The sequence below is a fragment of the Spodoptera frugiperda genome, chromosome 1 (assembly GCF_023101765.2).
Source record: "Spodoptera frugiperda isolate SF20-4 chromosome 1, AGI-APGP_CSIRO_Sfru_2.0, whole genome shotgun sequence".
Classification (NCBI taxonomy): Eukaryota; Metazoa; Arthropoda; class Insecta; order Lepidoptera; family Noctuidae; genus Spodoptera; species Spodoptera frugiperda.
In genome coordinates, this window is record NC_064212.1 from 7,478,814 (window position 1) to 7,494,282 (window position 15,469).

General features: G+C 32.2%; 1 long non-coding RNA gene across 1 annotated transcript in view; it reads right to left on the minus strand.

The window, feature by feature from the left end:
- Positions 1-1,973: 1,973 nt before the first annotated feature.
- Positions 1,974-15,469, minus strand: part of LOC126910817 (uncharacterized) — a 289,873-nt gene continuing 276,377 nt past the window's right edge. The window contains exon 2 of the long non-coding RNA XR_007705389.1: positions 1,974-2,223. This is a non-coding gene — a long non-coding RNA (uncharacterized LOC126910817). The remainder of the gene's footprint in view (positions 2,224-15,469) is intronic.

Below are 15,469 nucleotides of genomic sequence, written 5' to 3' on the forward strand. Positions count from 1 at the left end.
AAATAATCGATTCATTAAATGTAAAAAAAAATCTAAGACGCAAATTCTGTCTAAAGTCATTATTCTGCGCGGTCGAAGTCGCGGGAAACAGCTAGAGTATGAATAAAAATATATGAAAAAATATTCAGATCGTTTGTAATGTTAATCGGTGACATAATTCCTTAGTAACTCAAACAATTTCTGCTTAAGCTTTGTGTGTAAACGGGCAAACAGAACACATGGCGTTCTTCCTAGAAGAGGAATTTAATACGACAAGTGTACCTCTGAGTTCCAAGAATTTCGAGGTTAGAAACTCGATACCAGACAATAATACGTCGACCTTGCTTAAGAATCGTCTCTAAGAGAACGTTTATTTCTTTTCTTACTTAAAACCTACCTTTTCTTCAAACGTAAAACAATGAAAAGTTGTAACCGATATTAGCTACTATGGCTTTCTAAACCTACCAAATTTTGATTTAAAATACACGTCTCGATCTAGGTCGGGGATAGATATCCTATGGAATCATTAAATTGGGTTTCTGTTTGTCATCCCTTGTCAAATAACGTTCCAGTCTATTTACTGTTATATCAGGGGTTCGACGAGAAAATAAAGATTTACTTCTCCGAAATACTTTTTTGGGTACAACTTTTTTAGGTTAAGAACGGCAAGTTTCCTCTTTTTTCTAAAAAAAAAGTAATTTATTTGCATGGTTAAACTTTTGGGCGCGTCCGTGATTCCTGAAAGAAAAGTTTGTAATTTAACCCCAATCAATTCCTCGGTAGTTTATTGGTCTACATATAATTTGTTACACTTGTATATATTAGCATATCCAATTCCTCTGATTGTTTCCCGAATTCTGCGATATTTCTGATCACGTTCGCCGAGGGTCGTGACTTCCTGGCCCATGTTCATTCGCTCTGAACATCTTTTACAAAGTTCCTTTGAAACAGCATTTTTTACGTTTCCTTTCGTACGACACGGTGATAAGATTGTATAATAAAAGACCTAGGTAAAACGTATAACCCAACTGTAGGAGTGAATCGCTTTTCTACTGTCTTAAAAAACCTTTTTTAAAAAAGAGAATCGCCTACTAAAGTTGAAGGCGAACCTTATTTTTTGAAATATACATAAAACCTTCGCCTAAGTTTGAATAACACAAACATACATACATAAATACACACATACGGGTCCAACCTCCTCTTTTTTGAAGTCGATTAAGAAGTAAAAATAAATTGGTGTGCAAATCGTGATGTTTCTTGTAAAGAATATGAAATTAACAAGCCTAAAGCTATTTTCGTAGGAGTTACAATTCACAAAGAGGTTTTGTAAGTTAAAGAAGTATTTAAAAAGTTAAAAATATAACCCTTTCCTTTCCCATTATGACGCTAATGCTTTAACTCGAAGGTTAGGCTTAAAACTAAGAATGCTTTTCCACCAGTGATGTGCTACGTAACTTCGCTATGTGACCGTTTCCACCGAAACTAAGCTATGTAGATGTCCGAGTAAGATGTGCTATGAAGATGCGCCGCTGCAAAATAGCTGTGCAAGGAAAATGTACAGTTCGAGTATGCTATGTATCGACATTAGGGAAGCAAACCATAGCACACATCCATAGCACGCATTTTTCGATATAAAAAAAATGGCTTAGCTGAGTCCCTTCCCAGTAATCCTAAGCTATGTGTACCAATAAATATGATTGGTGGAAGCCATTGCATCCATACCAACGCATAGTATAACACATCTCTGGCGGAAAAACACCCTTAGGCTTGTGACAAACATGCAGTATCTATACATATAATAAAATCGTAGAAAAGTGCTGTCTGTACATCTATACATATAATAAAATCGTAGAAAAGTGCTGTCTGTACATTGAAAATAAAAAAAAAAAAATAGCAGGGGTTATTGTTATGTCGATGTCGAACTCAAAAATGTAATTAACTTTTTTTTTGTCTGTTTGTCTGTTTGTCTGTTTGTCTGTTTGTCTGTTTGTCTGTTTGTCTGTTTGTCTGTTCGTCTGTGCGCGCTAATCTCAGAAACGGCTGATCCGAGTTGGATGCGGTTTTCACGAATATATTGTGGGATGCTTAAATTTACATTTAGTGTTTGTTTCATGTCAATCGGTTCATAAATAAAAAAGTTATGTCAAATTAAAGAATCACGTCGAACATTCTATGCTTATACCATTAATCTCCGCAACTATTTGACGGATTTGGTTGAAATTTGGTACAGATATAGTTTAGAACCTTAGAAAGGACATAGATATATTTTTATTTCAAAAATCAAAAAATAAAAATAAGAAATAAATTACAGTGAAACTTGGTTAAGTGGGACCTGGATAAGTGAGAAACCTCCACAAATGGAACTCATACTGAGGTCCCTACCCATTGGCACTGAATTACCTCTATTAGTGGGACAAACAACCCTCTATATCTGGGATTCGTTCTTTCGATTTATCATCTTAGTTACCTCTATAACTGAGACAGCAAGTGAATTTTAATGCATAAACCTCAGTAACTGAGACAACATCATTTTGTTTGTTGATTTACTTATTCTTATTCATTTATAATGTGCACATAACACATTGTTTTATTTAAGAATCACACCTCTTTATGTGAAATAACCCGTATGTTCACCTCCATTAATGGAACCCTCTGTAAATGAGACAAATATTCATTTATACCTGGTTATCTGAGACACTGGGTTAGTGGAATACCTCTATAAGTGATACCAATTTGAAGGTCCCTTGGCTGTCTCACTTAACGAGGTTTCACTGTATTTATAAATAATTCTATGTCGATCGTTACACGACTTCGGTTCATGTTATTGTTTTAATTTATCGAAAAAAGTAAATAAATAGTAAAAAGGTATGAAAAAAATAATATCAATATAATAAAACATTTAGTACAAAGAAAATGCTCTAACGGAGTATAGATAATTCTATGTCGATCGTTACACGACTTCGGTTCATGTTATTGTTTTAATTCATCGAAAAAAAGTAAATAAATAGTAAAAAGGTATGAAAAAAATAATATCAATATAATTAAACTTTTAGTACAAAGAAAATGCCCGAACGGAGTATAAATAAATAATCCAAGTTGTCTTTATCCTCGATAGATGGCGTTGGGATCGAAATAGATCGCGCTATGGTTTCGTTACATTCATTTGGTTGGGTATCGGCCGAGCGCTTCGGTACTATCGTAGAAAAAGTGTATTATCAGTCGTATGATTATTTGTCTGTAGTGGTCCTGCTGTTTCGTATATTCTAAATTGGTTTCGTTGTATTTGTCAATTAATAAGTTTATTTGTTGGGTTTTCCTGGTTTTTTGGTTAAACTATTTAACGTAGGTTTAGTTTGATATCGATTATTAGTAGTTACTGTAGTTAGTTTTTTTAATAAAATTGTAAGTCTAATTTTTTTTTTAATTAGATTAGATTTAAGTCGTTTCTTTTAAATTATTTAGTTTAAGCTTGGTTATTATAGCATAGTTTCTTTTTTAATTGTTATAAATTCGTAATTCGTAGCTTTCTTTAGTTTTAAGTTAGTTTAAGTCCGTTTTTAAACTATTTTTTCAATGCCCTAAGTGAGTATACATCTATTAAATTCAAACGCAGAGCTCATTATGTTGATTTTTGAAGAGTTCCCTGGAATATCTTCCACATCTCATTTTTGAAGAGATCCCGCGAGATCGGGAACTATGTGGTTAAAACCAAAAATTTGCCGGAAGTCACTATTCCACGCGAACGAAGTCGCGGGCAAAAGCTAGTTGAAAATAAAAATAAAAAAAATAGCAGGGGTTATTGTTATGTCGATTTAGAACCCAAAAATGTAATTAACTTTTTTTTTGTCTGTTTGTCTGTTTGTCTGTTTGTCTGTTTGTCTGTTTGTCTGTTTGTCTGTTTGTCTGTTTGTCTGTTCGTCTGTGCGCGCTAATCTCAGAAACGGCTGATCCGAGTTGGATGCGGTTTTCACGAATATATTGTGGGATGCTTAAATTTACATTTAGTGTTTGTTTCATGTCAATCGGTTCATAAATAAAAAAGTTATGTCAAATTAAAGAATCACGTCGAACATTCTATGCAATATACCATTAATCTCCGCAACTATTTGACGGATTTGGTTGAAATTTGGTACAGATATAGTTTAGAACCTTAGAAAGGACATAGGTATATTTTTATTTCAAAAATCAAAAAATAAAAATAAAATAAAAATAAAATAAAAATAAAAATAAAAATAAAAATAAAAATAAAAATAAAAATAAAAATAAAAATAATCTATACATATAATAAAATCGTAGAAAAGTGCTGTCTGTACATTGAAAATAAAAATAAAAAAAATAGCAGGGGTTATTGTTATGTCGATTTAGAACCCAAAAATGTAATTAACTTTTTTTTTGTCTGTTTGTCTGTTTGTCTGTTTGTCTGTTTGTCTGTTTGTCTGTTTGTCTGTTTGTCTGTTTGTCTGTTTGTCTGTTCGTCTGTGCGCGCTAATCTCAGAAACGGCTGATCCGAGTTGGATGCGGTTTTCACGAATATATTGTGGGATGCTTAAATTTACATTTAGTGTTTGTTTCATGTCAATCGGTTCATAAATAAAAAAGTTATGTCAAATTAAAGAATCACGTCGAACATTCTATGCAATATACCATTAATCTCCGCAACTATTTGACGGATTTGGTTGAAATTTGGTACAGATGTAGTTTAGAACCTTAGAAAGGACATAGATATATTTTTATTTCAAAAATCAAAAAATAAAAATAAAATAAAAATAAAATAAAAATAAAATAAAAACAAAATAAAAATAAAAATAAAAATAAAAATAAAAATAAAAATAAAATAAAAATAAAATAAAAATAAAATAAAATAAAATAAAATAAAATAAAATAAAATAAAATAAAATAAAATAAAATAAAATAAAATAAAATAAAATAAAATAAAATAAAAATAAATAAAAATAAATAAAATAAAAATAAAATAAAATAAAATAAAAATAAAAAAAAATAAAATAAAAAATAAATTTATTCCGGACATACAGCGCCATCTATTGTTCAATTTCGTACTTATAGTACGGAATTGAACAATGTCGGGCTGTTCCTATACTCCGTAGATAGATGGCGTTGATCGCGCAATGGTGTAATTACAATTGTTCAGTTCATGTTATTGTTTTAATTCATTGGAAATTTGTTTTTACAAAATAGTAAAAAGCAATGAAAAATATAACATAATACAACTTTTAGTACAAAGAAAACGCTCTAACGGAGTATAGATAATTCTATGTCGATCGTTACACGACTTCGGTTCATGTTATTGTTTTAATTCATCGAAAAAAGTTAACAAATAGTAAAAAGGTATGAAAAAAATTATATCAATATAATTAAACTTTTAGTACAAAGAAAATGCCCGAACGGAGTATAAATAAATAATCCAAGTTGTCTTTATCCTCGATAGATGGCGTTGGGATCGAAATAGATTGCGCTATGGTTTTGTTACAATTATTTGGTTGGGTATCGGCCGAGCGCTTCGGTACTATTGTAGAAAATGTGTATTATCAGTCGTATGATTATTTGTCTGTAGTGGTCCTGCTGTTTCGTATATTCTAAATTGGTTTCGTTGTATTTGTCAATTAATAAGTTTATTTGTTGGGTTTTCCTGGTTTTCTGGTTAAACTTTTTAACGTAGGTTTAGTTTGATATCGATTATTAGTAGTTACTGTAGTTAGTTTTTTTAATAAAATTGTAAGTCTAATTTATAAATTAATTAGATTAGATTTAAGTCGTTTCTTTTAAATTATTTAGTTTAAGCTTGGTTATTATAGCATAAAGGATAGGTTCTAATATAATTTCTTTTTTAATTGTTATAAATTCGTAATTCGTAGCTTTCTTTAGTTTTAAGTTAGTTTTCATCTTAAGTTCGGAAAGATTATAATATTTCTTTAGTTAAAGTCCGTTTGTAAACTATTTTTTCAATGCCCTAAGTGAGTATACATCTATTAAAATCAAACGCAGAGCTCATTATGTTGATTTTTGAAGAGTTCCCTGGAATATCTTCCACATCTCATTTTTGAAAAGATCCCGCGAGATCGGGAACTCATCATCATCATCATCATCATCAGCCTATGGGAACTATGTGGTTAAAACCAAAAATTTGCCGGAAGTCACTATTCCACGCGAACGAAGTCGCGGGCAAAAGCTAGTAGATAATATCAAATAATGTGATCAATTCTTCCGTTATTACTGTTAAAGAATTCTTTAGAAACTATGGAAGGAGCAAAGGCTTTTTCAAGAAGGAATTTGGTATAGTAGATATTGGAAGGAAAATTACTTTCAACGCGCTGAGGCGGGCGGAGCCTAAAGTATCAGACCGTAAATTCGTCCAGCGAGCGTCTCTCGTAACTCTCTCGCATAAATTACAGTATCAAGACAACGCAATTAAAACTGAGCCGAACCAAGAACTATTTCTTTTACATTCGTCTACAATCTTGAGGAATCACATTTAAGGCAACTTTGCCACGTTTGCGAAACTTTTTGTTACCGGCTTATGTAATTTGTAAGTTTAGTAGTTACTAGTTAGACGCGTAAAGGAAGGGCGCTTGAGTGTAAACTTACTTAGGGTTAAACAACAAGTTGTTTTGATTGAGCACCTTATTACACGAGCACGTGTCTCCATTAAAACTTAGTATGGCCATGTAACACAATGTAGTCGTAAGAAAGGCTTTCCTTGAGAACGTATGGTGTAATTTTGACAGTTTGTTTGAGTAATCACGTGTTGTGAATATTAAGGAGAGTGATAAAAATAAAAAAGAGTATGCTCAAGTCTTTTTTTCGTTGAGAATATGAACGAAATTAGAAAATTGAAACGTATTATCTTGTAAAAGGTATCTTGGTGGTATCTCCTTGTCAATAATTGACAACACGGTTGAGCGGTGGTGTATTGTGTTCGATTTCCGGACAGAACAACCCTTTGTGTGATTCACAAATTGTTGTTGCGGGTCTGGGTGTCATCTGTTTGTGAAATTGTATGTTTGTAAACGCATTCAAGACACAGGAGAAAATCTAGTATGGAGAAAGTTTTAAAACAAATACCAATACCACTGTCCTACTGTATGTGGTAAAAACTAAATAACTTTTTGAAGATCGTACTAGCACACCTACCTCTTTTTATTATTGGTTTCCAATATCTCGTTAGAAGCAAGAGCAACTTACTTACTTAATCAATACGCTTCGTTAACCTAATAATGAGATGATTGTAAAATTTTCATTGATGTCTACAAACGCAAGTCTCGTTTAAAACAAGATTTTTGAATACCTACAAAGCCTTACTCTCATATTCATCTTTACTTTGAATGTTCATATTATTTGCTATAAAATATTATTACTATTTTCATAAGTTCAATGACACTTGGAATATGGAACGTTCAAAGTTTGAGCCGAGTAAAATAAGCATTTATAAAATGATCACGCTGTATCTAGAAAGGGGTCGGAATATAAGACATGAAAACTATAATAATATAGCGTCGAGTGTATGTCAATACGTACATGTCCTTAGGAATTTTGAAATGAAAGAGTTTAATATTAAAATCTTTGCTCGCATTGTCTACTGAATATTGGTGATTTAAATAGTTCATTTTCTACGAATTTATTAGTTTCGTCATCGGATCATCACAAATGGGGCCCAATAGGGCTGATGCCCGATACGGAACCGCGGTAGAGTTCGAGAAGCAGTAGTAGGATCAGGGTGGTTTTTAGTCAGTAAGAATCTGACACTCCCCCTCGTATCAGCCAAGGCAGGAGAAGGCATTGGATGATTTTCCTCCAACAAAAAAAGTCATATTAATATCACATTATGTTATGTTGTCACAACCTACCTGAAAAACTACCCGAATAGCAATAAAGATCAGAGCGAACAAACAAGCAATCAAAGTCTTCACTTTTATGGTATTGTTACATATTGCCGTAGAATAACTCGTAGAGTTTCCTCATAATCCCATGCTACACAAACTTTTAAGAAAAACAATGGTATTTTGATGTTCAACGATTGTGGTTTCTTGTATCTGATGATAACTACTTATAAAACTGTTATTTTTTACCAAGCTTGTTATTGCGTAATCTAAGCAAGACACAACGTACTACAAAACAAGCAAATCCCGTTTTATTTATTGTTTGCCACCTACAAAACAAAATACCATGTCGTAATGGGCTGGATATACACTGACTTCTGGGTGAAAAAGGTCTATTTGTTTGGGCTTATAACAACAGCAATGAAATAATATTTTAGGCTCTCACGGTCCACTAGTACGTACAAATCCCCGGAACTCTGGTCGTGCCATTTTTAAACAGTCCAGGATTATTAGGTAGGTTTTAATGAAACGCCTTGTTACGCCCTTCCTATTTTATTTTTTTCGTTAAAGCGAGTTCCGTGAATCTCGCAATAGAGTTAATCTCTATTTTAATTAAGTGTAACTATGAAAAAGCCTTTGTGCCAAACATCGTTATAATCGGTTTATCGGACAAGCTTTTCAGAGTGAATAAACAGTATTTGTGCTTCAGTCTCGTTAACGAGCCTCGTTAACTTTTTCACGTAACTAAGTAGTTGTCACTTTTAATACATAACTCCGGAGATAATAGTCCGTACAAACTACTGCTGTATGCGGGATCCTGAGATAGTCGCAATTTATGAGAGTTTTGGGCTCGCCCTGTCGGCATACAGCGAAAATTACGTAATTTCAACAAATAAGGTACCTTAATGGAAACAATGGTTCGTATTAATTTGCATATTATATAGACTCCGCGGGAATGTAACAATGTAATGCATGACTGGTTTATTCCATTATCATTATTAACTGAGAATCCAAACCACAATGAAACATACCATTTCAACTTCTAATGAATCACTATTTATTAATAATCTTTATATATATAATTCTTCTGTAAGTGTGTATGTCACTGAACTTCTCTTAAACGACTGGACCGATTTTGATGAAATTTTTTGTGTGTGTTCAAGGGGATCTGAGAATGGTTTAGATTCACAATTTTGTCCGCTGGACAATGATTTTTTGATTAATTTTTAATTTATCAGTAGTTGTTGATTTTGGAATGTTTTACATTGGATCCGACAGACGGCGCTACCATCGCAGTGTCAAATATTAATGACGTTAGATATTGTCATAACATTTGAATGACAATTTTCATCAAAAAGGTCCAGAATGTTTTAGCTTATTAAAAAAAGTTTAAAATTTTGTAGACAGGACAACGTCTGTCGGGTCCGCTAGTATTAATATATAATAATTCATGCTGATTTTAAGCAGTATTTTAGTTTAATTTATACGAAAAAAATACTCTAAAATCTAAACAGCAAAAAATAATTGTCTAATTAGCATACAAAAAATATACGCTGATGTCGTTAAAACGACATTTTTATTATTATTCTGTCTGTTTTTTTATAATTCAGTATTTATCTGCGAATCTCTATTCTCCAGTCGTTCGTTCCGATCCTAAAATTTCAATAATGGACTAATGAAATAACAAAATAAAAAGTTCAGATACTCTACCACTCTAACAGATTACGGATTAAATAGTCCCAGTTTATTATATTTCAGACTTTGAATTTAAACTAATTTCTAATTATTCCTGTCTTTTCTGTAGTTGCCAATTTTACACGAACTTTTTTATTTAGGTAACTTCTTTTTTATATAACCTGTTTATATAAAACTTCTTTTTTATATAAACAGGGTGTCCCAAAAGTCAACGATATAATTTAACTCGGTGGTAGGTCTTCTTATGACGGTTTTGAAAAACACAAAAATACCTTTTTTTTAAGTTACAGAGGATAAACTGACCGGTCTCGTAATCAGACACCCCTCGTCACATTTTCAACTACCTACCGTGACCACAATTTTTCAAATTCTGATGTTTTTTGCATTAATAAACTGAACAGTACTGCAGTAGAAATAAATATAGTTTTCACGCAAATATAGTAATAAGAAATAGAATAATTTATAACATTTTCAAAGACATATACTTTCTCTTCATTTTACCTCACCGCAGTGTAAAAAAAATATGAACAACAATGAACAACACTTTATTTAAATAAGAACTTTTCTAATAAGGAGTGAATTTGGGTTTTTATTTATAGAAAGGTACGCAACTTGTTTCTGCAGGTTATTTTCGTAGGCTTATTACACCATTTTAGAATTTTAATTAAATGCGTCAATTATATAAATAAAATGCCATGGCGTCGTTCATATTTTTTTACACTACTATGAGATAAAGTGGAGAAAAAGTAAAAATATTTGATAATTTTCGTTAAAATTCTAGTTTCGATTGAGATTTGTGAAAAAAGTATCTTTATTTTTAAATTTTTATAAACATTTTTATATCTTTATTTTTAATTTTTTATAAACATCTATGGATTGTAGGTGATAGCAGTACTATTCAGGTTATTTATACATAAAAATTTGAATTATTTGAAAAATTGTGGTCACGGTGGTTGAAAGTTTAATGAAGGGTGTCTGGTTACGAGTGTCGTCGGCTTTTCCTCTGCAACATTTTCAAAAATATAAATAAAAAAAAATCCTTGTGTTTTCCAGGGCAGTTATAAGGTCCACCAGGTTAAATTATATCGTTGAGTTTTGGGACAACCTGTACATAGTACGACCTGTAGACAATCAAATAACTTTTTGTTTTTATTCTAGCGGGAATACAATACATGGTTTTAAAATAAAATGTTAGTAAATGGCTTCTTAATAGAAATTTTCAACTTAAAATGTTCACTAACTCCCTGTAGGTAGACTCTTGAGCCCGATATGTGACATTAGACTTCTTTTATATGCCGTTTCATTGTTGAATTATTTTAATGAAACTGTTTTTATACTTATTACAATGAATTTCTGCAAAATTTGGGAATCAAAAAATAAAATCTAAAAATTTAACCTTTTTATTTGTATTAAACGTCTCGGCGAAAGAGTTTCGAAATTTTAAATAACTAGAGTCCTTGGCCGTATGTAGGTGCTATTATTTGGACTTTGTTAATAAGTACATTGTAAAAAAATAAGTTTTATTACTGCATTTATCATATTAGGTGTGCCTGTAAAGATAAATGAAATGCTAAAATAAATAATTTTTCAACTAAGTAGCTTTACTTTTATACAATAAACCTCACCTTAAAGATATAAATAGTACGGTATCTATAATTAAAACACACAATGAAATCCAGGAAACAGTATTTCATTTCCTCTTTCAGTTAAAGCTAATTTTGTCTCGAAAATAGCTAACGGCACTGTGGCGCGCCAAACTCACTTACTCGTATGTGTCGTAGCTTAGTAAAGCTCCCAGCTTGCATTCTGCCAGTACAATGATAAATCCCGAATGGAATGGAATACTGCAGGTACAATTATTGTTTCTGCGCTTAGTGTCTATACGAATGCTTACTAATATATACAACTGAAGAGTCAGTTTGTTTGAACGCGATAATCTCCAGAACTACTGGTCCGATTTGACCAATTATTACCTATTATTTTTGTGTAATATATTTTGCTTATTTATCGAGTAGGGCCAATAGGAGTCGAGCAGTGGGTTGAAAATTATATAAATACGAAAGTAACTTAGTAAGTTAAGTTAATTAAAAAAATTAAGAGTGCGTACGCAACATCAGATCGATCGGACGAAAAGAAGTTGGTGGAAATCCAATTTTTATCTTTGACCCAAACAAATAAACAGTTCGAGATAAATAAAACCGTTTAAAAAATGTATAGTTATGAAAGTTATATTCTGTTTTTGCAGGACTATTTTCAGTTACTTAAGCTTCCTATATATTAATAAAAAAATAATAAGTCATTCACAATTTAATTTTTTTAAACGTTATTCTACAGATTCTAGTAAAAAGAGTTCATCAAAATCTTTCTACCTCGATTTTATAAATACAAGTCTATTTTTAAAACGGAATTATGCGATGAAAGAAATGAAAATAACTTAAGTAAATTGGTAAACGGGAATGCCTTGTACACAAGTTTATATAGAAAGCACAATATTTACCGTAGCTATTACGCATTTATTTCAATGTTTCTAGCAAATCTAATGACGTTCCTTTTCTCAAAATTCCTTTGTAATATCTATTTCGAGTTTAACTCCGAGAAAAGCTATCTTTTACAAATATTAGATTTATCTTTGGAAAAAAATTTAACGCGAATTCGTGTTTTTCTTTGAATAAAACGTTTGAATTAAAATTGGGATCGTCCTTTTCCGGTGTCACATCAATCAATCTGCCCGGTGAACCTCAGTTCGGTGGTAACATAAAGTTCGCGGTCCTGAACATTTGAGAGTAATTAATTTTAATCGACTCAAAATCAGTATGACCTATATTGAGTGCTGAGAATCAAAGACAGTCATTAAGTTTGTAATTTATCTCTTCACTTGTCAGGCTAAAGTTTTACCCTCGTTTAACTTAGACACCTGACTTTAAATAAATCAAAATTGAGCCGTAAGTAATTTAATACTAATCAACAGCGATAGTCGTTGAAACCGCGAGCGACGGTTCAGTTAAAAGCTTTGGGTTTCAGGACTAGTTACTAAGATGGTTATATTTTATCCTAGCTTCTGCCAGCGGGTACCCTGTCAGTATACCAAATTTCATCAAAATCTCTTTAGTAGTTTCAGCTTGATTGACGGGTAAATATCCAAATAAACTTTACAATGAGTGTGATATCCATAGCTACATTATAATATGTTTATAACATAACTATTACTTGAACAAATATTTATGAGAAATTGAGGCTTACATCCCAAAATAGTCTTCTTGGCATACATTACCAAGTTTACCGGTACCTACGCATAAGATAACATGATTTGTAATTCTACCAACACGTTTACCTTCTAATTTATTCTATATACCGCCTGATAGAGTGTGATTCATGACACTAGCTACAATAACAGTTGTTTTTCAGAACAAACCATACTATATCTTTATATATATAATTCTTCTGTACGTGTGTATGTCACTGAACTCCTCTTTAACGACTAGACGGATTTTGATGAAACTTTTTGTGTGTGTTCAAGAGGATCTGAGAATGGTTTAGATTCACAATTTTGTCCGCTGGAGAATGTTTTTTTAAATAATTTTTAATTTATTAGTAGTTGTTGACTTTGGAATGTTTTACATTGGATCGGACAGACGGCGCTACCATCGCAGTGTCAAATATTAATGACGTTAGATATTGTCATAACATTTGAATAATAATTTTCATCAAAATGGTCCAGAATGTTTTAGCTTACGAGTATTAAAAAAAAGTTTAAAATTTTCTAATTAAAGACGTGTAGACAGGACAACGTCTGTCGGGTCCGCTAGTTTATGTTATAAATATGAAAGTGTATTCTGCTTGTTTGTCCGTGTTTCGCGGCAAAATAGAACGACGAATTTGTCATATTTTTTTAAGTGAAGATAGTTGTAGGGACGGGGTGTGACAAGAGTTACTTTTGGTATTTTACCATACCTAAGTGGAGAGTTACACACAAAAAAATTCATCAAAATCGGTCCAGTCGTTTATGCGGAGAAGTTCAGTGACATACACACTTACAGAAGAATTATATATATAAAGATTTTTAATGGGACAAGCCCGCCACAGTACCCTCAAACCGCTGCAACTCCTGTAAGCCAGGATCTACAGTATATACAAGCATGATAAATCATTTTGTAATACCGCATCCCTTAAAAGAACGCAAGCAGAGCCGTAAGCAAAACGCTAGTATAGTATAAACATAATTTATGTTTTGTTGAATTTCCCCTGCATCATTCATGTAAATAAAGGTAACATTTGCGGTTCGCCACACTGGGTTTTTTGGACTGTTTGGCGTCGCTGAAAAAGGGCAAAGTTGAGGTTTTGCTTCCACTTACATGGCCCAAAATACAGCGAATATTTTTAACTCTTTCTATCTTCAGACTTGCAGTATACATTTTACTTAGCGCATTTTTTACTTTCAATGACCTAGTTTCTAGCCTGTCCTTGTTTAGTTAGTCCAGTTAGGTTTATGTGTCGTATGAAGCAGATTAATTAGATTTATCAAGAGACAACCTTTTTTAAAATTAAAAACGTTGCCCCACACTAGGATTTTCTCCTGTGTCGTGGGTGCGTTTATAAACATACAAGTTTACATACACATGACACCCAGACCCGATACAACAACTTGTGGATCACACAAAGAGTTGCTCCTTGCGGGAATCGAACCCGCTACACATTGCACGGCAGCCGGTTGCCCAGCCAACCGTGCAGTCATATTATAAAGTTTGTATGAAAAAAATATAGAGTAATATTTTATTATTGAGCTAATTGCTCTTCAATCTTAATCAAGGTCTAGACAAGTCGTTATCGACTCCATTGTTCCTATGAGACTTTAAACGATTAAAAAATGAGGGTCCATTAAAAGCGCAATAAAACAAAAAACGTGATAAAGCGAGCTTCTAAGCCTTGAAAATATGCTAGGCACCCCCAACAATTAATAACAAGAGAGATATTTACTTAAAAAATATTAATATTCATATTCCTCCAAGAAATATAACTTTGCAACTTTTTATAAAGATTGAAATTGCTGAAATGTTATCACAAAATTTTGTAATTTATCATTTTCGGGAGCTATGTTACTCCATTTTGGAATTGGGAATTCCAATTTGGGCGTGAAATGAGGGAATTCTAGTACAAGTACTCGCTTTGAACACACTTTAGATACTAGGTGTGGAAGGATAAAATATTTTACAAGAACTACATAATACGTGTTCGTTATCAGTAAATGAATAATTTATTTGAGTACTTACTTGTATATTCTAGGTCTAGGTATAATGTTTCTACGAGCTTTATAACTAAAACATCTACATATAAAGTGTAGTATTTACGCTCCCGGTTACTTTGTTTGAAATAGTGGAAAACCATCTTCTTGTCTACAGTACGTTAAGTTTTATTTAAAAACTAGTTATATTCTTTTTATTTTGTGATGAGCATTGAACTTATTATGCTTAGTGAGACAAATTCAGATCTTGTCTATTTGAAAAATATGCAAAGCACTCATAAATTTATTGTCCATTGAAGTAGTAAATAGCTTTAGTAAGATCAAGGGAATAAATCAATTCTTGGGTATCAACTTAGATGTATAATGTAAGTAGGTATGTACTTAGGTATATTGTTGAGTAAGTTATTTTCTTAACATTTTTTCTTTTTTTAATAACGTTGCCGCACACTAGGTTTTTCTCCTGTATCGTGGGTGCGTTTACAAACGTATGTACATAAACAAGTTCACATAAAAGACACGCAGACCCAAAACAACAACAACAATTTTTGTGAATCTCATAAAACGTTGCTCCGTGCGGGAATCAAACCCGCTACACGTTGCGCGGCAGCCGGTTGCTGTGCCACCGCGCAAACCGTGCAGTCGAATTTAAACTGAGTTATCACTATTAGTTCACTGATTACACATTAATTACTAGACATGCTCCCAATGAAAAATATATCTA